The 24,162-nt window shown below is 41.7% G+C and overlaps 1 protein-coding gene across 2 annotated transcripts in view; it reads right to left on the bottom strand.

Annotated features, from left to right (window-relative positions):
* Positions 1-24,162, bottom strand: part of F13A1 (coagulation factor XIII A chain) — a 129,921-nt gene that overhangs the window by 104,960 nt on the left and 799 nt on the right. Inside the window, exons 1-2 of one of the 2 annotated variants that reach the window (XM_074544114.1) lie at positions 14,378-14,846; positions 13,071-13,210 (exon numbers count right to left, since the gene is read on the bottom strand). The gene's annotated coding sequence lies outside the window, so the exon portion shown is untranslated. Of the gene's footprint in view, positions 1-13,070; positions 13,211-14,377; positions 14,847-24,162 lie in introns of those variants that run through there. The other variant, XM_026790222.2, reaches the window with a different exon arrangement.

Here is a 24,162-nt window from a genome sequence, read left to right as displayed (position 1 = left end):
ATCCTATTTTTAAGTGTCATATGTTTTTACTCTTCTGCAGTGGACTCAGCAATCAGAGGAAAATGCCACAAGAGATGGGCTTTTTACATGATATACAAACCATGCTGTCTCATGCCACTCAGGAAATTATCTCCTACTGCAAGTGCCCAGCAGCCAGGGTGTCTGTATCCACCCTTCTGGTGCAATGTTTCCTGCCAGTAATGGATAAGGAACAACCTGCATCCGGCAGTGCCAACTCAGCAGAGCACCCAAATATTAACACAACAAAACTGGCAGTGAGAAAGTTTAAAATTACACACCATGCCATGATCTAGTACATGGTGTCCCAGAGAACATACTCATCTTCCACCACAAAATTCAGCATGATGAGAATACCTCATTTGTTGCTTCATTTTCTTTTTGGTGTTTTCTTCTGCATACATCCTATTTTGACAAGGTAGCAGCTCTTTCAGAACAGGAGAAGCAATGAAAAATGCTTATGAAAAATGAAAAATGAAAAAACAGCATATTATTTAGGCTTGTTGTTTCTTATACTGCAAGTTCCTAGGATAAAGTCAGCCTGACATTGCAAGTAACTGTAAGCTTGGTCACCCTCTATTTTGATCCATCTACACAAGAATCCATTCTTATAACAGAAAGCCACCTAAAAAAATCTGACCTTAAGCTTTTAAAACCTGCCAGAGAGATTAGACCGTGTTTTGGACTTGGCTAACGTGGCTAAACAGCTTCAGGGTCAAACCTGGGTTGTCATCGATTTGCAAAGGCCTGGGTGTACCTGAAGTCAGCGTTTGAAAGTAGCCACATGGACAGGGAAAAAATGCTGCTGTGAATGCTTAAAAGGCATTTTAAGGATTTAAGCACAGCCACAGTGAGTCATTCACCAAGGAAACACAAAAATTGACATCTAGAAACCTCTGCCAAAGGCCTCTGGGATGCCTCCCTTTGGTTCATGCTCCTGAATAATTTCCATTTTGTTTCTCTGTCAGGCTGAGCACTGAAGCAGCAGCAGCTCAAAGGCGGCGCTGCCTAAGGCAGCTCTGGCTGCCTCCCTCTCTCACTGCCACCCCCTCGGGGCTCAGCAAGCCCTGCAAGGAACTTGGAGGCAAAGGCTGGCTTCAGTGGCCTGAGGGAGTGATGGTCGATGGCACTGGGATGGATGCCCCTCAAAAAGCCTGAAACTCAGGAGAAAGGAAAATAAAATCAATGTGGAATCAAACTTCCCGTGTAAATTCAAGCAGAAGGAGAAGGAGGAAGGGGAACTTTCCTCATGTATGCTTCACACCAAGTCAGAGGGACTCAGGGATGGAGAGTCTCTTACTGTTTTCCACTAGTTCTAGGTATTCAGCTAGGACACTGGAGACCAGGGTTCTCCTTTCCGGTGAAATAGGAGCAGGATTTGATCTTAAGAGAATTTCTCACCCACCAAACTATTCTGAAGTCAGAAGCTAGAGGACTTTTGAGTGTCTCCTGGTTCCTCTTCTTCTAACAAATTGTGAGTGTCTCTTTCTTGGCTGTTGTGATACCAAGTTATTCAAACTTTCTTTGGCCCCGTGAACACGCACTGTTTGCCAAAACCCCAAGCTGATCTTCTGCTCTGCTTTCCTGTCACATGGAACAATGAGAGATGTTTAGATGCCTACAAGATTTGGAAATACAGAATGGAAACACTTCTGAGAAATTTACTGTTTGCTTACTTCTGCATAGTTTTAGATCAACAACTTGTAACAGAGAAGTCTCAAAAGGAAGCAAAATAAGATGTATTCCTAGAGAAAATGAAGCTGCTTTACCATAAATACCATAGGCAAAAATAATAAAACCTCTTGGGTACCCTTCCAGCCAGCTTGCACCATCCAGTCCCTTAATGCTGTAGTTTAATGTCTCTGCCATTAGGCTGGGTCCTCAGAGTATGTCAAAATAAGTTTGAGTGAGCACATCTGAAACTTGCTAGTAGGATAAATGTCCTTTGGTCTCATATACACTTATTTTCGTGCTATTTTTCAACAGCACTTTAAAAGCCAGTCTTGCCAGATACTGATCTCCATACTAGAGCTATTTTGTAGCACATTTCTTCAAACTTATGAAGCTACTTGTCAAAGAAGGTGTTCAATAAAGTCAGTCTTAAGAAATCACATAACCACAGAGAGCAAAATCTGAAAAAATCTCCCATTTCAGGCAAGCTGCAGAAGCTAGTTCCCTTCCTTCTTGAAAGGCCAAGAGCATGGTCCATAACCCTCAGTTCAAATAAATAAAAATATTCTATCTTCAAAAAAGTCTGGAGATGCCTGTAAAACCCTGGTTCTTTCCCATGGATTGTATGCTTCAGGATCCAATGTCCAGTTACACAGTGTTTTCCTAGAGTTTCCAGCCTCCTTCAGAGAATGAATGAATTCAACCTTGTACACAAAGGGGGCATGTTAAAGCAGGCTCTGATCTGATAGGGCTTACAATCACAGAAGTTGTGTGGTGCTTTCCTTTGACAATAAACCTAGAGATAAGGTACCTATCCAAATGAAAGGTGTCATGCACTGCTTTCCTGCATACTCACACAGATCTGGAAGCTTCATAAAGCAAAATAATAAAGGGATAAAGCAAAAGGCCCTCTTGTTGCCCTAAATCCCTTCCTGTTAGGTCATTAGGAAAGTGTGGCAGCAGAAAGGAAAAAACACCTATGTGCCAAGTCCTGTATATGGAGACCTCTGGAGCTGTGACAGAAGTCCACAGGGAAGTTATGGAAATGGTTCAGGCTTTGTGGAGAAACTTCTCTTGTTCAGACCCAGAGATCCTCACCCTAAAATTGAGCAGTGTAGAGAGGGGCTGATACTCAAAAGTGCCCATGGTCAACATCAAAGAAGGGCATAGCCAAAACACCTGACCTGGAGAAAAGCTGTAATTTCAACAATAAATTTTACTGAGAGATGGAGCAGTTTCCCAAATTGCCTTTAAAAGGTAGACTTGTAGTAGTGGCAATTCTGTGGCACTCTGAATAAAAAGATTTTACTCATCTCTGGGCACAACTTTTCTACATCACACAGTTGCCCAAAACTCCTTCTAATCCAACATCCTCAATATACTCGTGTTTCATTTTCCAGGTGTCCATTTTGAGACATTTGGTAAGTGAATAACATAGGAATTCCCACCTTGCACTGAAAGTCAGGGTGAACTGTGCTTTTAATGTGAATGTAAGAAGAGAAAAAAGTATAAGTACTTTGGTCCCCCGTATCCCAGATACAGAATCAAAGATCGGTGGGCACATCAGGCTGTAACAGCTGTAACTTCTGCATCTCAGTGGCTCATGTACAAGGACACCTCACATCAGTGGAGAGCTAGCTGTGAGCAGAAATCCACTTGTGTCCAGGAACAGCTTACAAACTATGATCAGAGCCCTTCCAGTCCCCTGAGCAAGGCCTGTATCCAGTGCAGGGCTCAGAGGATGTGAAGTAATGTGAAGGAGAATAAAAGGAGATGAAAAACCATAATCCACCTGGACCAAAGTGAGAAGTCCAAAGAGAGAAAATACAGTGTGGCCACCTACATGAAGTCTGGTTTAATGCAAACACACACACACAGCAGAGGAAAAGGATGGGGGGACAAATCAGGGGTATGGACCCCTGAATTGAAACCAGGCACATCTAAACATTTAGCATATGGTCTTAAGAAGACGTATAAACACATACATACCTATAATGAAAACTGATTCAGGCAACTCCTACCACTATCAAATAAAAATATGTATTTGTATGTTCACAAATTTTCAGCCAGGGTTACTCTAACCCAAGCTCCTTTCCCATGTGGACATAACTCATACATGGTATACTTAAACAGCTCTAGGCAGTGAACTAAAAACACTGTTTTATTTACAGTTCTCTAGCAAATGATTCACTGTAGATATACGTCAACTTTTCCATTAAATATTCATCATTTGGTGGTTTGCTCCTGCTGCCATAAGGAAATGCCATGGCAGTGCCAGGGCTTAGATAACAGCAACAACTCCCTTAGGATTACTTAGAGCATCCACTTCTACAATAATGCAACCTATTTAGCAAGAACATACATTTTGAAAATGACTTGATTTTCCTCTCAAACAGCACTTTGACCTAAAATTCATCATCAGGTACTGAAGCCTCTTTGATGCTACAGTCATCTGGTCCACTCCTAGGATTGGTCAAGTTCAGTGGGTGGATGGGCAGAGGTCAGTTGTATGAGGTTCAACAAGGTGAAATGCCCATTCCTGCATGTGGGTCACAACAATCCCATGCCATGCTACAGGCCTGGGGAACACTGACTGGAAAGCTGCCCGATGGAAAAGGACCTGGGGGTGCTGCTTAACAGAAGAAGGTCAACAAGAAGGCCAATCCTGGCTTCCTGGCCTGTGTGGCCAGGAAAGGACCAGGATATGGTGTGGCCAGCAGGAGCAGGGCAGTGATCATCCCTCAGTACTCAGCACTGGTGAGGCCTCACCTCAAATCCTGGGCTCACTTTTGGGGCCCTCACTACAAGAAAGACATTGAGGGGCTGGAGCATGTCCAGAGACAAACCCAAATCCAAAATTATGTAGATAATAACATATACTGCCTCATTCACTACTGAAATACCAGTAAATGCACACACATTTTATACAGTAACAATGGAATATACTGCTTTTGTCCTCAATGAGGAGCTAACAATGTAGCTGGAAAGCCTAGAAATACTTCTGCAAAATTTCAGATATTCTACACAGATATATATTCCAAAGAGTCTTGCTTTTCTTTTTTTTTCTCTTTTGGTCTTGCTCAGTCACACACAAAAGTAGAGAGTTTTGTTTCAGTCAAAAACTGAGCAAGATCTTACTTCAGGCACTTAAATACAAGTGACTGGAAGAAGCTGCCTCTGAAATCTCACCACAAACAGCCACAGAGATCCAGTGACCTGGATTCTTCTCTTAGCTGATGCTATACCGCATACATGGTTTATTACACAAAAGAAAATCAGGGAGCAATTTGCACTGATGTGTCTTCCTGAGCTGTTGGGACAGGTTTCAAACAGGCATGTGTTCAGCAGCCACACATCAGCTGACTGATGAGAGCTCTCTGGGTCAGCCACACTGAACTAGCAATTTCCAGTTCTACAGAAATATCTGTTAAAACAGATGCATAAGATGGATGAAATCCATGCTGGCTTTAATGCTGGCTTTTAGAAGAACAAAGGAGAAACTTTTACCTTTTATAAATACTAGAAGAAATTCACTTATTACTTGCCAGTCTCTGGTACCCTGCCACCACTTTCTGTCAGTGTTAGATGACAGCTACACCATTATTTAGTGGAATTTGGGTTAAAAATGGTCAATATATTCCCCCAGACAAATACTTCTATGAATATGTAAGAAAGGGGAATTAAGTGCTTAGAAATATCTCCACCTAACCAAGCATTGTTTGGGATGTTTGTTCCAAGGCAGTCACACAGCCCTGGGCTGCTGCTTTCAGAAGTAATGGTATCCTTCCTATAACCAACTGAAAAATGATTCCTGGAAAGAAATACTTTCCATTCTGTTCCTGAAACCAGTCAATACTGCAGTACACACAATTGCTTCTAACACAACTTCATTAAGAGCATGTGTAGGCACTGGGTGAGGGTTATCAGAAAATGACCCCTTTCCAGCTGGAATATAACATTTTTTGCCCAGTAAACTGTTTAATTCCCTGCTAAGTACACTGCTGGGACTGTATTTCTGCTTCAGAAAGAATCCTTAGTGAAGAAAGAAGTCATGAAATAAAACTATGAAAGTTGAACCCGCCTTTTAGAAAGCCACTGAACTGATGTTTGTGTTATGCAGAGGGTCCTGTATCCCAAGGTTTCCCTAACTCTAGTTTGCTATGCAGTTCCAAGATTGTGGAATATCGTGGAAGAAACAACCATTTTGTAAAGGGGAGCCAAATAGTTCATAATCAAGATTTACCTGCATGGACAAAGAGGGTCAAAGCAGAAAGGAGCCTGTCAGCCCCAAGCAACACTGGCCCCAGAACATCAGGCTCATTTCTCTGGGGGCCTGAACTTTTAATGAAGATTTTTTTTCTCTCATGACATAAATTCTATGTACAGTAATAAAATTTACTTTACTTTTACTTTGAAATCTACCAAAACAATGTTCAACAACATCCTCTTCTGGAAAATATAACCATCCTGTGTTCACTGCAGAGCTGTCAGAGCTCCAAACTCCATCATCACTTGCCATCATGGGAACACCAGGCACCCAATCAAAATCCAGCTGAGAGAACAGAGGAGGATGGGGAGCCAGGCTGCACCACAGACTGGTAGCAGGGGCATAGTGGAGACTCTACCCTTGCTCACAAAGAGTACAAATCTTGCAGGATTTGAAAAAGCCACCACAGTTAGTGCATGTTCACCAGAGAAAAGCATGCCCTTAAGCCAGGATACAGCTCATGACAGGCAGCTCCTGCTGTCAAAAGAGAACTCTCCAGGCAGGGGCAGTGACCACTGAAAGCAGCTGGCCTCAGTCTGCACACACTCACCCTGATCCCTGGCCTGGCACTGGCAGCCAACCTGGTTTCATTTCCCCAGGCACTGGCAGGAGCAGAGCAAGCAATGAAGACACAACCATTCTGCAGTGCCCTTGGCAGGCTGCTGCTGCCCAAGGCAACAGCCCACATCACCCATGCTCCCAGCTGGCCCTGTTTTAAAGTCAGTTTTCTGTTATGTCTTCAAATGACTCTATTAACACCTCAAAATAAGCCATTTGGGCCCCACCTAAGGTTTGGAGAGATTTTAACAGTTGCCTTGACTCATAGATCTGCAGACTAAACGCAAGTATCATCCAGGAACATTAAATCCCACACACAATTGTGACAACTTTGATATTATTGCTTAGAACAGTGCCCACTTGAGTCATGCTTTACTTCAGTCATTAGTATTTTCATGGAAAAAGGCATATTTCCCCCAACCCTGTTTCACAGAGTGGAAAGCACACAGGAAGGATTTCTTGCTCATAAAAATAAATTGCTATTTGCATGTCAGAAAATGGTTGTGGAAAACAGAAATACTTCATATTCAGAGCAAAAAATAAACAAAAGGGAATTTTTTTCCAATTTTTAAAAATAAATAGGTTATTTGCAAGTGATAGCTCCATTTCCCCCCTAACAAAACAATGGGCTTATCCATTTCTGTATGGAGTATAACTATCAAGTCTGACACATTGGTTTGATTACTGTGAGAATCAGCAAAGCAATGAGCTTTTACTGCCAAAGAGCCTTGAATTCAATCTAACCTGTAGAGAAATACTCCATTGTGTCTTTGAAAACTTGCCCAAAAACTAAAATAAAAAAAAGAGAAAAGGTCTTTTACACTTTGTTTTGAGAGAAAAAGAGATGCTTTCCCCTTTTAATTGGTGACCTGAAGATGTCAGCTCCTCTCTTACACATTACCATGCCATCAGAACACAAGTTCAGGGCAATTATCCTGGAAAATGTGACTAAATGCAATCTAAGACAACAAAGTGAGAAAAAAGCCCATAAATATCACTGCTAAATTATTTACATAGCTGTTGTAGCCAGATGTGCCTGTTGGGTAGGGATGAGATCGCTGCTCTGCAGCCTGTGTGCTCACTTTGGGAACATGGGCCGGTGTCTAGGCCTCTCTGTCTTCTCCACCACTTTTCCCCATATAAAGTGGGAGGAATAGTCCATCCTGCACCTACTGATGCTCTAGTGCAATTATTTCCTCCAGTGGATGAATAGGATGCAGCCTTGACTTGGCCACCATTTGGAGGAGCAACAGTCTCCCCCACTTCCCAGACAGAATGAGCTCAGAGTGGATTTAGCTCATTCTTTCTTATTCTGGCAGATTTTAATGAGGATGGGAAAAAATTGTGAGCACAGATAATGAAAATGGTGTTTTGTGCAGAAGGTTAGTTCGGTGTTAGTTTGATGGAGGGATAAAACAGCAGACTCTGGATGATGGGGTTTTCTGCTTCATCAGCTATTTTCTTAAGACAACAAACAGCTAGCCAAGTGCTCATTAATGGATAGTGACAAACAGTTTCCTGTGTTCTTAAAACAAAACATCAGTTACAGAGACTGCTTTCAGTTTTAGAGGCCAAAACCCATTCAATACCATTCACCTGGTAGCATATTTTTTGGGTGCTGAGAAAATGAAAATATGGGAAAAAAACAGGGAAAAAAAAAAGAAAAAGATAAACTGTGGTGCTTTCCTCACACCAGTGTGCTGCAAAATACCCTAGACATTCAGTGTCCCTGTAAAACAAACGGCTCTAGTGAAAAACATTTGCCACTGGCTGGCAAATGTTACAATGCTGATTCCTCACTGTAATAGACAGAAAGAGGAACTGGTTGCAGCACTGGAACATGCAAAATAACAGCGACCTAAATCTGTATCCTGAAACAGAACATTGGATATCTGCAGGCTATTAATCTGAAGAAAACCAAGAAATCTTCCTAGATGTCCTTGTAGAAAGTTTATAGGATCTCAAATTAAACAGAGTTACTGTATTTCAAATGGTGAAAGAAACACGGTGTTGAGCTGTGGGCACAGAGTGGGCACCCACAGCCTGGCTGTACAAACACATCTACACTTTTCATTCAGTAGATGTGAGGTTTGGAAACCTTGGCTGTAAAAAGCAGAAAGTCATACCCAAGCATGCCCTGCTACTACAAGCTCCATGAAGCATTTCCAGTGGAAGAACTATCTCGGATTTGCTTTTCACAAGGAGATGGCAGCATGTTACAGAGATGGTCTGAGAGGCCTCTGTGTTAGGCATTAGCTACGGTCGCACAGCACGGCTGTTTTGTGGATCTCTCCTGTAGCCAGCAGTAGACCATCCAAGGCCCAGAGCTCTATAGCTCAGTATGGGACTCGGACATTTCCAAATTTCCATGGGGGTTCTATCCAAATGTCCACTTTAGGATCACTCTCTTGTCCCTCATCCCCTCCTTCACCAACAGAGACACACCTGTACAACCAGGGAGCAGTACAATTGTATCTAAACTAACATAAAGAGGGTTCAACACACACACAAAAAAACACCAGTATAAGCAAGAAAGCTTTTTCTGGGCAAGTGTAATGTAGACATATCCTTTTTAAACACTCTCCATCCAGGTCCAGCAGGACAAGGGCTGCCAGCCTCTTGCACCCACTGAGGGTGCTCAGAGATAAAAGCCCTGCCCTTGTTGCTCGCAGCCAAGTACCAGACAGCAATTGTGGACTGCTGTGCCAGCACACAATAGTAAGTGCACACACAGCCTCGGCTGCTGGGCTGAGTTGTGTGCAAGGCAGCTCATCATTCATGGAAGCTTTCTCTGTCTCCACAATGCAACAGCAGGGTCTGATTTTGTCTTTGCATGTGTATGTACACTTGTTGAACTTACAGAGAATGTAAAAACAAGAAGCACAGCAAAAGGTGGCTTTCTGTAAGTGGAAAACTTTCTCCAGAAACCTGACTTCTCACGACAACAGAGGTGATTGTTTGCTTGTGCTGTTTGTATTTCCACTATATCCTCAAATGATCCCAGCCCACTCCATCCCAGCTGTGTGGTCATGCCATGACCAATAAAATAAGGTCTGTCACGCCATTTCAGGTTCAGACTATCCCTATTATTCACCCCTGAGGATATTGTGCCTTTTAGATAGACGGGTGGTTTCACAGGAACTGCATGGGTTATCTTGCTACAGTGTAACCACAGTGCCAACCACAAAGAAAATATTTCCGCCCGCATGAATATTTAATACAAGCATTTTCTTCATGTGGAAGGAAGGATAGCAGGGACCCCTGTGAGACTATCCTGAACCACACCAAGTACAGCAGTACCACTTCACTCCAGTAAACGCTGTCCATAGCTGATATCTCTCAGAGGCAAGACTTATCAATGTAAGTTTTATAACCTCATTCATGGTGAGTTTACTGAAGTCAGAAATTAAATATAAGGACTCCTATTAGTGTGACCTCTCCACATTTTGGGTCAGATACCAGTGAAAAAAAAATGCTCTCCCTTTTCAGTCATAAATTATGTGCTTAATTATCCAAATGTCAAACTGTGTTCGCAAATACTAGGAAGGTCAGATCAGAGTGAGAAAGACCTTTGAAAGCCAGTTTGAGGAGCCAGCCCTTTCCACAGCAGACGTGAGTACATTGCAGTTAGAACTCACTGACACTTCTTGCAAGTTGCTTCTACAAGGGCCATGAGCAAGGAAAGAACTTCTCCTCCCATCTGGAAATGTTAAGGAGCCTGGGATACCAGGGTGTGTTCTATGCACTTGCAGGTAGACAGGATTTCAGTACCAGCAGTCTCCTATGTGAGCATGTAACATATGGAGCAGGAGGTAATCAACTGTCTCCCATTATGGAGAGCTGTTCAGACTCCTCATCACTAAATACCTTTCACACTCAGGACAATCTCAAGGGGAATAAACCCAACAGAGTGTGGAACCAAGGATGGGTTAAGGTACTGAGTGTTTTGTTTGAAGTACCGGTCACAGCAGGAAACTAATAAATCAATATTGAACTGCAAAGGCTCCACACAGGGACCATGGGCCAAATTATCATGGCTGTAAGAAGAGACATAAATAAAATTCTTAAGGGGAGTAAGTATTAGAGCTCAGGGGAGACTCACCCTGAATTTTGCTCTTCATTGGTTTTTTTTATTGACTGTAAACAGGCTGAGTCCATCTTCACAGACTCAAAAGAATGCCACAGGTTCCAGTATGATTTGGATGGAGGCCAAAATGTTTGTAGAGAACATGAACCTTCAACAGACAAACACACACATTCCCTACTTCTCCTTTCGGCATGATGTACCTGGAAGCAGCTCAGATGGAAACCACTGGTGAGACTCATTGGCCTTGGCAGCAGGCAGACAGCCATGGTCACCACCCTGCTGTAATCCTGGGGAATCAGGACTGCTCCATACACTGGCATCCAGCACAGCTGAACCAAGGAGCATCTGGGCAACCAATGAGGCAGAGATCACATTCACAGTCTGGCAGGGCTGCCAAAAAAGCCCCAGATCTTCCACACACCAATTGCACGTTTGTTTTGCCAGGTGTGCCAGACCTAAACAAACACTGAAGCCCATCAGGCAGTAAGAGGAAGGCTACAATAAAAAGCTTCCCAGCCTAGATGTCACTGGAAGATGCCAACTTCCTTGCCTGGGTAAAATCAAGCCAACAGGCCTAGCAGCAAACTGCTTTACATCTTCAGAAAACACAGATGCAATTGTTTTTCCACCCAATACTGTTCTTGCTCTCTTTTCTCATCGTGGGGAGGCAGCACTCCTGGTTGTTATTCCATCTGCATGAGTTTTTTCTGCTCTCTCCCAAAGTAGGTCACTGCATAATGTTCTCTACATCTTGAATCATTCACTAATTTTCTGTATAACTCTCCTATTCTCTCCAGGCTGTTTTTTGCCACACTGAACTCAAAACCCGCCCTCTTTGGTAGCAAGAGTAGCAGCAGGCCCCAGATGTGCCAGCCTCTCAGTATTCATAAAGAAGTAACCCTTGAGCTCTGCATGCCACCACACAGAGGTGCAGAGGTTCCTTCTGCAGAGCAGAATTGGCACCCTGAACAGGACCATGCCTGTGCCATCTTTCATCCACCATCAGCTCAACTTATCCCCACGCAGAAAGAGCAAATGAGGTCTCAGTGAATCCAGATCAAACATCCCATTTCCCAGGTACTTTAAGGGATCACATGATTGACTGAAGGGATTTAATTGTGGCTGAAAGGAAGAATAACATCCCTTTGCCAAGTCAACCACTTCATGTGTAAATAGTTGCTGCCTGTGCTTTCCCTAAACCTTCAAGCTCATTAGAGCTTAAATGCTAACTCATGAGAAAAGCCCAGAACACAGAAACGTGGCAAGGAAACATCACAGCTTTAATCCTTCATAGGATTAGGTTGTTTAAATTTGATGAGACAGAAGGAAAAATAAAGGATACACATGAAAAGACACCTGGTTATATGACCTCAGCAGTTCCATAAGTGTCTTTTCTTGTACTATTTTCTTCCTTTTTTTTAACATTTCTAGGGATCTCAAGTGAGTCAAAATGTCCTTTACTCTCACGCACAAGAGGAGCTGCAAAACATGTCACAGACCTTGTATCTTTGAAGAGCCAGGCACAAAAACCAGATTCTGCTCTAGCATTAAACTTAAATTACACAGCACAAACCCTGAGCTTTCACCTAGTGCTGGCACCTTTCTTTTCTTGTTTCCAAACCTGCAAGCACTGCTTGGATGTGTTTTGTGCACCTGTCATCCATTCTCTAGAGATAGAAAAAAAAACCCTGGGGCACAAAGGTTCATTTAACAGCTGAACAGAGAGAAGGAACTGGGTGAGAAATGCTGGTGTCAGATGTGGGCAAATGAGAAGCCAAAAGGGAAGTATTTTGCAAAGTGTTTTGAGAGGCTGGGAGTGGTCAAAGAAAGTTGTGCAAGACTAGAAGGCAGGAAGAAACATGTGGTCTCTACACATCCATGTAGTGGGAGAGGAAACAGATGATCGCCAAACACACAAACATTCGTCAAATAGAACAACTTGAACTCCTCTTTTTTTTTTATATATATAACTTTTAGTTTCCCCTCCCTACCATGAGTTTCTCTATGTGCCTGCCTGTATCATTCAGTCCAAAACCAGAGTGCTTACACCTCACATTTATCTATGTGACCCTTTTCTCATGGATGTTGGGCATACAACTTTCTCTAAAGACAGGCAGTAGATATTCACTATTTGTAACCATTGCTTTTCCAACTAAACTGAATGTAAGTGTTCATCTGTGAAAATTTAACCTAGAGGCTTTCATTCCACTCCCCACCAATAGAATACATATAAGGAAGAGGTTCTTCAGGGATGAGTACAACAGTGAGCTAAAAAATAGCTGGATTTATCATATCCTTCTTCTCTTTTTAAATAGGGAATAATTAGAAGAAAGACACTGGAAGCAAAATCAATTTGCTGCTCTTGATTTGCTTTTTTTTAGTGACAATTTGACTCCTAGAACCAAATTATCTCTGGGGAAATAATTTCTCTTACTTGAAGGCAATTTCTCCAATAGACAAGATGCTTACCTTTCTTTCTTGTGTCAGTGTGATTCCCTCCTTTTTTCTCTGAAATATCTCTAATTTCAGGGAATTTCTCCATTGGCCCTTCAAAGGAGATCTTCAAAGTAAGGAGTATTTGCTCTATACAACTAGGCTTCTCTTCATACCTATAATTTTAAAGCAAATTAGAAATTACTTTATCAGCAAAACACAAGGGAAAATACATTTTTTGATTATGCAGCATTCCAATTAGAAGAAAGAGCACAGTGACTGATTTGAAGTCTATGTCACAGAAAAAGAATGACCTTCCATCAGACCCATAATTCATTATTATAGTTCCCCCCTTCATCTGGAAGCCAGTCATATTGCTAGAAATATTGTACATCAGCACAACTATTTAAGTATTCTTAATCCAAATAATGATCAAAAAATCATAATTTATTTCTGATTTTTTTCCTTTACCCTACAAGATCTTTAAGTTTATTGGAAACTTATGTCAAAATAAATTTTGAAGACTGTGGGTTTAGTTGAATCCAAGCTGTTTGGAATTTATGTTCTGCTTCTCATTTTTAGCCCTGGCATTCCTCTATAAGATTTGCCACTGGGAACTAACCAATAAACCATTTCTGGTTTGTTTTTTTTTTGTTTTGTTTTTTTGGGGTTTTTTGGGGCGTGGGGGGAGGGGGTAGGCGTTGAGGATCGTAAAAGTCATGTAAGAAAGAAGAAATGACCATCAATAGTTCCCAAGGGGAAGACTGGAAATAGATCTTAGTGCATCAGCTTTTCCCACACATTCAAAACCCACATGAAAATGGGAACCCACGCAGTAAAAGCCCTTATGAGCTTGTGCACCACTTAAAAATTTAAACAGTCCTCTAATGGAAAAAGATAACCTATTAAAAGCAAGAGTGCCCATCCAACAATGTAATGTTCACACTGCTCAGACTGTTGCACCTCTCTATTTTCCTGTTAAAGTCGTTTTTACTTTTTTCTTTCTGAGTACGAGCAACTGAGAAGCCTAACAAAGGTGTTGTTTCCTAGAAGATACCTCAGTTTCCTTGCTTGCTTATACCTAGGGAACTGGGAGGCACACAGTTGTGACTGCGAGGCCATGGAGATGAAGTGCTAGCAGCCTGGCAAAACTAACGGGATCTGATCCACTGGCATTGCGTTTCATAACTCTTCAGTCCTTTGTCATTTGCACATACTAACCCAGCTTTCCACTTCCAGTGTGGGCAGCTCCCTTCTTCAAACTTTGCTCTGATTAGCATCACCTGAAGGCTAACCATGGACCAACCACTATAAAGAAACTTCTGGAAGGACAAAATCCACACCTCTTTTTATCCTGAGAATCTCCTGAAGGAATGCAGTCCACAGCAAGGGAATAAACTGCTGCTAGAGAGTAGTTGCCTTCATTCTGGTGAAATGTGGCTTGAGAGACAGTGGGAACGCTCATCCCAGCTGAACATTCAGGAGAGGATTTCTATGTGAGCACATCCACCTTTCATTCTGGAGGCAGGCTGAGAGGTCACAAATGGTGAGTTATTGTAGTTCAAGTGACAAGTGACTCCATCTTGGTGGAGAACCAGCACAGGGTGACTGAGCCCATCCAATATTTCTCTGCCGCTGTTGAAACATGGGAATCCCACAGTCCCTACATCACTCCTAGACACACTGTCTTGTGTACCACCAGATGTGATGCTTGTTAGGAGCTCCTGGGAAATGATACAATCCCGAAATCCAGCAGCAAATTATATCAGAAAAATCAATCTTGTTTTCTTCCAAGACAGAGACAAAGTTGCTTCAGTAAAAAGTTCTAGGAGCTGCAGACTCAGCATGAGACTGCACAGCTGAAAGCAAGAGCAGGAGTAGGGAGAACAAGGAGGAAGAGAATCTCTCCCTTTCAATAGATATAAGTTGTTTGTAAGACTCAGACAAGACATGGAACTTCACCTTTGGCATCATAGATGTTTCCTCCCATCACTAGGACGGAATTCAAGCAGCGTGGTGATGAAGGAAGGGTAAAAATTCTTTGGAATACTCTCACAGAAAAAGAGAAATGTGTATGAACAAAGTTGTCCAAACATTTTTGTGGAAGAAAATTGCAGGGTGAGTATTTTAGTAAAAAAGATATTTTAATCCTTTTCTCATTTTTTGGTCTTTTTTTAAAAATATCTGTTTACCATTAATCACAAACAAACATTTGGCACAAAGAGTTGCCTTGTTAATGATTCAGTGCCTTGATTCTTCCAGTGATAGGAAGTACTGAAATTCAGTGTTTACAGTCTGGATAACAAGCTGTCGAACAGTAGCTGGGAAAACTCCTAACCTTTCAAGGGAGGAATAAAAAAGAGAAAGGAAAGGGGAGGGGGAAAAAGAAGAGAAATAAATAGATCATTATACAGCACAAAAACAGATCACAAACCTCATTCTTTTTCAGTTCTTTGCAGGTTCCCTTTCAAATAAAAGACGTGAGTTTTAAAGGCCTGAAGAAGCACAGCTTTGCACTTCTCATAAAGACTTCTAAAAGACATTAAATTCCATGTGGCCCACAGCCTTTTCCTATGGGGAAGACATGAAATGGCTGTTGTGTTAGTGAGCACGGCTCTCACAACCAAAATCTCCTCCTGTAACCAGGCACAGCTGGGTGTTTGCCCAGGAGCAGTGCCCCAGGACTCCTTTAACCAGTGCCATTGGTGAGGCATAGAAAACAAACAGCTGCTACCACCACAGCAGTGAAGTCCTCAGCCCTCCTACCTGGGAAACAGGCCTATGAGGGTAGAAATTGCACCATCCAACAGTATATAGCTTCCCATACTCAGGGAAAAAAATCATCACAATGCAAGTCAAAAACAGAGATGGGCAGCCAAAAGTTTCTTTCTGCGTACCTACTACATCACTGTATGATTTCCTCCTCTCATGGACCAAAGACAAGCTATGCAGCAGCACTCAAAGTGCCCACGGTGGCCAGCAGGTATTTATTATTTACTGCAGTCTCAGGAGGTCCACACTAAAAGCAGCCTGGGGAAGCAGGCTATGTTTTATCCACCACATGACCCACTTTCCAGCAGCTCTGTCAAGCACTTCTGTCACCAGCAACCGGGCTGACTATTGTTCAGTGAAGTAGGTGATGAGTTACGTGGAAGCAGCTTCCAGAGGAAATTAATTTCCACAGAGAGGCTCTGGCTACTTGAACTTTGTTTCAAAAAGGCTGTGCTTTATTGCAGTCTAAGTTAATGAAGAAAGGTAACTGTCAGGCTGCTGCACTCTCAGTGTTATCTCCCAACCATCTTTCTTGCAGCAGCAGAAGCAGTGGAATGTGAACAACCACTGAAATGAACTTCCATTTGCACTCATTTTAATGTTTATCTTCCTACTGCCACATCTACTGCACTACTATTACCATGGGAAATAATCAAACCTACTTTTAATACAATGCTGTGCATATGGCATCTCTGCCAAGACCATTCTTGAGCAGAGGAACAGATTGCAAAAAGTACCACATGCTCAGCCTTCTGCCTGGGAACTTAGGTAGGAGATAACATCTATATAATGCTCAGCACTCCTTAGGAGCACTCAATCTCAAAAAAACCTTCTTTTTTCCTGCTTTTTTTCTGCCAGACTACAATGAATCTCCCTCGGGGATTTCCATGTCTCTTTGCTTTGTGCTTAACCTAGTCCTTGCATGCTGGAAGATTTTGGAGGTCCTCAGTTGCAACCTTAGTCCAGAGAGCAAGATAAAGATAGTATTAAGTGTATCAATCTGAAGAATGTGTTCTCCATATAACATCAATACCACAAAATGTATCCTAAAATTTAGGATAAATTACTTTGTGCACACCTGCGTACCTCAAGCCCTGCATTCACACCCAGGTAGGTTAGTACTTCTTAATACCAATTACCTCAAACATCTCAATTACAACCTCTATTGGCTCTCAACATGTTCAAAAGTATGACTTTCTGTATTTCAGTCATGTGGGATAATGTGGGAAAAATGCAAAAATAATCTTTTACTGTGCAGTGGCTGTTATTCCACACTGTTAATCTTGGCACAGAAAATCAGGCACACACAGCTCTACTTGGGATTCTTTGCATGAACATTGCTGGAAAACACACTTTGGTGTGATCAGATCATTCACAGTAGTTCTTCACCAAATGAGTTAAAACACAGCACATGAGTTAAAGTAGACCTTGCAGGATGGAATTTTCTTATGGTATTTTATGTTGTTGTTTCAAAGGGAAAATGATGAAAACTTGAAGGTGCTTTAGTTTACATTAGTTTACATTTAGTTTACATCCCTTTGAGGCCACATGTGTTCACAAAGAATCAGGTAAAAGCAGATACAAATTGTAAAAATAATTTTAAGAAACAGTGTTAAAAAATACCAGAAACTGAGACATGTTTAGGCATATGCCTAGTCACAGGCCAGAACAAAAGGACAAAAATCTCCCACCTACCATTTAGCTGGTCTAGGAAATGCTGATACAAGATTAACAACTTCTCAGTCTTTATCTATCTTTACCTGCCTCTTTCATACAGTATTTTAAATGTTTGGCTAGATACCATGGAGATGCACTTCATTATCTGAAAAGCTTCTCAAAAGTGCAATGGCAGGGGTTTCTGCAGTAAAACCCAAATGTGCAGCAGCTTTCCTTAACATTTCAAGATCCTCTTATCAGTATTAAACTCAGCAATGTCTGCTTCATTGAAGCACATATCCAGCCTTCTCACCAGTACTCCCAAGCTCTTAGCACTCAAAATTAATGACTCAGTTTCTCATCAGACTGCTGAAGAAATAAATCAGGTTTTTTAAACAATTATAAATTCTTCAAATTTTTCATGTTGATGATTTTTGCTTCTCAAACATTTCTATGTGATCACCAGCACCATTAACTTGCTTTTTAAAAACAGACACTTGAAGGTCACATGAAATAAGATTATTCTAGAAGTCTGTGATATGTTATCAAATTTTAGGGGTTTTTTATTTGTTAGCTTCACAAACTTTGTACATAATCTAGAGCAAATAGTCTGGACTAAGCAAAGGCAGTCCTTGTTTATTGGAGGGACAGGAGGTAGTGGTGGGATGAGAGACTGCTGGCCTCAGGAGTAGGGAAAGCAGCAGGCAAGAGCAGAACTGTGACTTCACACAAGCAGCCCATGGAGGTGCAGGGGATGAGCTGCACCTTTTGCAGCAGTGGCATGAGGTAAATAAACAATACACATGGTCCCTAAATTTCAACTGCAATTAAACTAAAAGCAAGAGCCAGAAGCCACTAAGTGAGGGACAAAATTTTGATTGTCTTCTTTGAGTCTAAGTGGAGATGTACACACAGACCTAGGTCTTGATGTCTCACAAAACACAGCAGATGCACACATAGTAAAACTCTGCTACAAAAAACTAACTTCAGACCTGGGGAAACCTCAGGCTAGTATTCTTCCAAGACTAAATTTATGACAAGTCATTTATTCCTGCTCTAAACTATTTTGGCTGCTAGAAAGCCAAAGGGCAGGGAGACCAGAATTTGTTTTATAAAACAAAGAGAAGTTTTTCTTTTCCTTTCCACTTCTAACTAGAAACATTTGACCAGTGTCACTCAAAATAGGCTGTATTCAGTTCCAAGAAAAAGATCAAGTTAGATTTTCACTGGCAGCATAAATTATCTCAGAAAAATACGTGAATGAAAAAAACAAATTAAAAACCTGAAAAGACACAGAGGACTAGAATCAAAATGCTGATGTCGCTTCAGCCTTCAAAGCTTTTTGCTTTCTTTCTGCAGGTGCATCTCAATTTTCTCAGCATTTCACTGCAATTGCCATGAAGGTGGGATTTGTTTGTGGGAGAATGGTGTCATGGCAAAAATTATTCCTAAGAATTTTACATAAGATGGGACAAGAGGTGCTATTCTCCAGGTGTAATGGGCTGTTGTCCTGCTGCCTGCCTTGTCCATCTACAGAACAGTGGTGGTAAGACAGCTCCAAAAAACAATGTGATTCCAGCTGGGCACTGTAACTAGGCAGGATGCTACAACAAAACAGCAGCCCAGAGTAGAGGAGGGAATGGAAACTGTGCTCTTACCTAGGGTAGATAAGGGGGCCTTTTGTGTCAGAAGGGGGTGGAAGCCCACTGCATGCAGCCATGTGCATAGCCATCAGAAATGAACGTATGTCCTAAAAATGAATCCCCTGTCATAATGAAACAAAGCAGAAGTTCTCGTGTGTTTCTCTGTGCTTATTTCCATAATCTTAACCACATTGCTGTCTTGTGCATCAACTCTGGTCTGCACAGTGGGGGCAGGTCACACAAATAAAATCCCTGACATTTTGCAGCTCCTTTTGAAAGTCTGCATTCATGCAGGGATTGTGACAGCTGCTGGACCAACAAGCCTGAAGCAGCATGCTCCAGCAGGTTGGAGCAGCTGTGGCACAGTGGGCAGTGCTGTGTGTCCCCTCTGTGCCAGCCTGATGCAAAGGGACCACAGCAGGGGGGAGTCAGACTTAGAGCCAGTGCTTTAGCTTCTTTGCTGAAGGATGCCAAACTTACAGTCACCAATTAATTTCATTCAGGGTCTCTCATGTGGGGAGGGGCAGGAGTCACCACCTCATGTCACCAGCTGGTGAGCAGGCACAGGAAATTTGTACCAGCAGTCAAGAAGTGCAAAGGCAGATTCTGCTCTCCACTGCATGAGTAGAGGACAGCTCTGATCTGCAAAGCAGCCTCTGCCTGTCCCTCCAATTCAAGTAGTTCAGAGCCTTTTTTCCAAGGAGACAAATGTTTCATTTGCATTTCCCTTTCCCACATCGGGAACTAGGAACAAACTGCTGACGGAAATCACACGAACTGTACATCACACAGCACTTCTGAACTCTCCTTTTGTTTGTTTCACAATAAAAATACTATGAAAATCCACAGTGGCACAGGTCATCCTCTAAGTCACAGTATTTGCTAAGTGAAGAAAAACAGGCAAGGCCTATGGTTGTGTCATCTGACTGCATGTTGGAAGCTTCCTCAGCACTGTAATTGGTAACACTCGAGTTCTTTTACGAATTACTGAAACTGCAGCTGAAATTAAACACATCTACTAGCAAATATATAAGCTATTTTTGAAAACTCAGGGTATATTACATATCTAGAATATACCACCACTCTACCCCTGCCCTTCTTTGAAAGGTGGGTAAAGGAAAGGGTCAGACTTCCAGATGTAGCCATATAGTGAAGTCTTCATTTATCATGTACCAATCTTCTATTGCTTGATCTGCCTCCCTCAGCCAGGACCTCAAACATCTCCATGTATGAAACCCTGGATCAATCCCCAAACCTCTCTGCACCCCAGCCCTGCCACAGGTGTCACCCCAGGCGCTGCTTGCTCCTCTGGAAGCAGCCAGCAGTCACACTTGGCTCTCTCTCACAGAGGACAGCTCCTGTCTGGGCAGAAGAGCTACATGTCAATGATTTGAATTCCCTGGAAGCCCAGAAGTAGCTTCTTGTCCACCTTGTTTGTTTTATAAATGCACAGGTTTGAATCTTGCCATCTTTTCATTTGCTTTCAACTCAAAAATTATCCCATTACTTTGAAACCTAATGGAGAAACAGTGGAAGAGTGCAAATATCATACAACCCCTAACATCACATGTGAACAGCCAGTTGGAAAGGAATATGAGGAAAAGAGATGTTTTGGGCCTAAGAATCTGTGTCCAAGCAAGCTGTTTCCCAAAGGGCCCTCTGCATGCAAGTTTGAAAGGATGGGGCTGAAAATCAGCATAGGCAAAGGAATCTTTTTTTTCAGAATAGTCCTTCAGTTGTGGAGTACTAAACATACACTTTTGTGACTTAATTTTCCTGAATACCATTTCACAGGAGGCCAAGCACCCTGCATTTTTAAGGAGATTTCATAGACCGTTGAGCTTAATATAATCTCCCACAAACGTTTATAGGGGGAGTTTTATTTAATACAGTCTGCAATCTGTATAAACATCACCATGGTTTTAGGCTAACCAAACTCTGAGCTGATCTGGAAGTCGTGTGGGAGCTTTATTTGGTATACTAAAGTAGCACAGTTCAAAGTATGATTTTATTTGCAGTCGAGTGCTGGGAATTAGAGATTAGTCATATGAGGATTTTAAGAGTCGTGTAGTTATTAGAGGTGGAATGAATGGCTTTTGTCTCGTAAAATGTCACCAAACTGTCTTGTTACTTCAAATTACAAGACTAAGTAGTTATATACTTAAATCTCCAAAGAAAGACTTGAATTTTTTGGGATAGGGATGGCAGAATAAAAGCACAGAAGGAGAAAAATCAAAAAGTATCTGCAAACAAAATTCCACACTATTTACTGTTCTTACAAGTAACTAGAAAAAATGGCACTATAGCTTCCAAAAGTAATTTTCTCTCATGACCCTGCGTCAGGTTCATTCAGTTTACAAGTCTATTTCCTATTATTAATTGCCAGCCTTGAAAACTCCACTTGGGATCCACAAATCAAGTTGCATCTCTTCATGCCTCCTAAATCACCAGTAATGAAGATTCTGCCCTTTGTAATTTACCTGTCAGTGCTTTGGAGATCCAGACTCAAATCCATCTTATTCCTGCAGTGCCTGCATGTGCTGGCTCTGGATCTTTTCTAAGGAAGCACTTTTGTTTCAACGTGGAGAAGACTAAGACAGACATCTCCCAAATTGCCTCATCTTTTTTCCTCTACTCTCTGCAAACAACCTCTATGGGTTTTATATATATATTTCTGGGATGCTCAGAATATTTGCAAAAGATAGATCTTAAAATATTGGAAAAGATAAACTAAGTGAAAAGTGAGGTGTGATTATCTCTTGTGTTTCCCTGATGTATTTCTTGATGATTTCAGTAGAAGAACAGGCAGAGGAGAAAAACAAAAAAGGATGGAGACAACTTGACCACTGTAGCAGAGTTTCAGTACACCCTGCATTCACTAGGTTTTATGTCATGGGCACACAGGAACACAGGTTTTTGAGACATCAAACTGCTGGACATTTTGCCACCAGTATCAACAGGGAGCACTTGTCCTATTTAGAAGTCCATCCTTCTTCACTTTCTAGACTTGGTGTTGATTTAATTTGCCTGATCATGCAGTTTATTTAAGCTTGTACTTTTAGGAAAGTGATAGTCCTTTAGATTAGGAAGTGTCACTTGGTAGATTCACATATGGCAATTGCATGGTGAGTTGAAAGAGAAGCAATCAAGGGCTGTATGTGGGAGTTTCTGATTTGTGCCTTGGAGTTACTGCCTCTCTGCCAGGTATGAAGGCAGAGACAGAACAAACTCTTCTAGCAAAAATATCACTATTTTTGGCTTATCTCACATAACCAAGATCAGAGACCAATCATGGTATCTTAAGCCAACTCTAGACCCAGCATATTTAGATCTATGTTATTCTGCCTGCACTTCAGTTTCCAGCAGGTAATCCTGCTGACCTAGAATAAATCTCCAGATGGGCAGAGGTAATCTGAATGCAGAAACTTTGTATTTACTGCCCCAAACACCAAACCAATTTAAAAGTCCATATAAACTTAATTTCTTTTATCATACCACTTTGGAGGAGGGAAAATGTCAATGGTCCATGACTTCATTCTATTCATTGATCAAATTATTGGGATGGTGGAGCCAGGAGGAAGAAAACCACCTTGCAGACATTAAACAAGTATGACGGAAAGCTACAACCCGTTGAGAAAAGTTAGCTATATACAACTTCAGCAAATATTAAATGTAGTTTATTCTCTACTGACGCAAGAGTCTCCTTGCAAAACCACTTTCTCCTTAGTATGTTGCTCAAAAGTGAACACTATACATGATATTTAAATAGTTGCAGGACCGAGGCCTCGAATATACTCTTACCATCTTGGCTGTATCTAATTTTTTCCCAGCCCTTATTTCCAATTTACAGGGCTCTAAAATAGCCACTGTACTTGACTAAGTAGAGCAACACTTGTGTAACTTTAATCTCAGGAATTCCCAAAGCACCTGACTTAAAGAATGCGGGGGAAGTGTGTCAGGACATCAACCTCTGACACACCATGTCAGCTTTCATTTTCTCAGTCTCTTCAAGCAGGTAGAGTTATGATGATACTCTTCCTCTGTGATAAAATACACCTCAGCAGTAGTGTTTTGGGTCTACACTGTGTAGAACTTGCAGCCACATATAGAAACATCTTAGTACCTACAATGTCCCTGTGGGTTGACCAGCGATGCCACAACCACTCCTAGAAGCACAAAGGATAATAATCTGTTATTCCTGCTTTGAATAACCCAGTCTTACTTTCTTGATTTCCCTTAATCATTGATAAACAAGCATCAAAGTAACCCATGTCCTTCTTTTAACTCTTTTTAAATTTTTGGACTTGCCCACACACTGTGGCAGTGAGTTCCACAGCTTATCAGGAGGCTTCTGAGAGGAGGCTTCTTCCTTGAAGACTTCCAAACCTATTCCTTCAGGGAATTGCACCACATCTTCTAACATTGTATCAGCCCTTAGCAGCTCCTTACTCACCTTCTCCGTGCTGTTCACAGCAGACCTCCATGGCAGCCCTCCACCATCTCCCCACAGACTGGAGAATGTGACTTACTCTCATGCCATATAATCCACATCTATCATCCTTGCCCTTCCCTGAGCATTTGCCAGTCCTACTGCATCCTATTTGAGATGGTATGATCAGAACTGCATAGATTTATGTAGGGACATAATAATGCTAGATCTCTATTCCTTCTCTGATCATGTCTAGCCTTCTATCATGAGGTCATGAGGGAACTGAAATGATAGGTTTTAAAATACAAAGGGAGTCTCTTCTGTACCCCAGCTGAAACAGCTTTTGGTTACAGGGGATCCAGGCTCAGATGAATGAGAGGAAGCCACCAATAAAAGCAAAAAAAACCCCATTAAATAAAATTAGGTATTCAGACTAGAATTTATTTTGAAAGATAAGATAGTGAGATTTTTTTAAAAAGGAAAATGTATGTAAGCTTTCCTATCTCAGTGTTTTGGAGGGGTGAAAAAAAATCGTAATTTATTTTCAAGCCATGTTTTGAAAAAGCGTCACTGAGGAAACCATAGCAGAACTTTAGGATATGTCTATGCTGCACAATGCTAATTTACC

The sequence above is a fragment of the Zonotrichia albicollis genome, chromosome 1, assembly GCF_047830755.1.
Source record: "Zonotrichia albicollis isolate bZonAlb1 chromosome 1, bZonAlb1.hap1, whole genome shotgun sequence".
Lineage (NCBI taxonomy): Eukaryota > Metazoa > Chordata > Aves > Passeriformes > Passerellidae > Zonotrichia > Zonotrichia albicollis.
The sequence above is the reverse complement of the archived record's forward strand: the minus strand, read 5'-3'. Positions and strand labels throughout refer to the sequence as shown.